This window comes from Numida meleagris, unplaced genomic scaffold (genome assembly GCF_002078875.1).
Source record: "Numida meleagris isolate 19003 breed g44 Domestic line unplaced genomic scaffold, NumMel1.0 unplaced_Scaffold352, whole genome shotgun sequence".
In the NCBI taxonomy this organism is placed as follows: Eukaryota; Metazoa; Chordata; class Aves; order Galliformes; family Numididae; genus Numida; species Numida meleagris.
The window spans coordinates 22228-23277 of NW_018364577.1; positions in this window are offsets into that span (position 1 = coordinate 22228).

Sequence of the window (1050 nt, forward strand, 5' to 3'; positions counted from 1 at the left end):
AAAAAAAAAAAAAAAGACTGAAATAAAGAGAAGAAAAGTGGAGATTTTGGGTCAGAGCGGAACGTTGTGGAGGAGTCACGGTACCGGGGGGGATGTCGAGGGGGGACGTACTGCTGTATGACGAAACTTCCGGTTTCTGGCGGAAGTGGCTGTACTGGCTCCTCCTCCCGAGCCGAGCCGTGGCGGAAAGGGCCGAAGGGCCGAAGCGCGGTGCCGGAAGTCGCCGAGGCCGAGCGCTGACGGAAAGATCCGAGCGCCGAGCGGGGCGAACCGAGCGGCATCGGAAAAAGCCGAGCGCTGAGCAGGGCGAGTCGAGAGCTGCCGGAAAAAGCCGAGTGACTCCCGAGCAGCCCCGAGCGGTGGCCGGAAGTCGCCGAGCGCGGGGCCGGAAGTCGCCGCCGAGCAGTGGGGACGGAGCGGCCGCGGCCTGTGCGGAGCCGGAGCGCGGAGCGGGGGCAGAGGCGGAGCCGGGAGCGGGGCCGGGGCCGCCATGTCGGACTTTGACGAGTTCGAGCGGCAGCTCAACGAGAACAAGCAAGGTGCGCGGTGGAGGGGGCCGGGGTGAGGGGAAGGCCCGGCCTCGGCACCCCCCGGGTAGGCCGCGGCCTCCATTGGGCGCCGCAGTGTGTGGTTGGGGGGGACGAGGCCTTCCCCTCGCATTTGGGGGTGCTCAGCTCTTTGCCCCTCCCGCACCCCGAATTGCGGTTCCTCCCCTGCGTGGAGTGCTCCACGCCCCGCCCACACCGCGCCTCCCCGTTGTGGTTTTAGGGGGAAATTCAGTGGGAATCGGGACCACGTGTATTCTAAAGCGGGGGGATGCTCCCTCCGCATCACAGTGTGCACACCTCCCACATGGGTGCTGCAGCCCCCACCCCCCCCCCTTTCCACGGTGACCCCGTGTTAAAGGGGTGCCTAAATGGTGGGGGGTCCTTACGGTTCGGGGGGGGTCACAATTTTGGGGCGGAGAAGGGAATTCCCATATCGGGGAAGGGCTCCGTATTGGAGTGTGGGGAGGTTCCCAATGTTGGGAAGTGGAGGGGTGTCCGTATA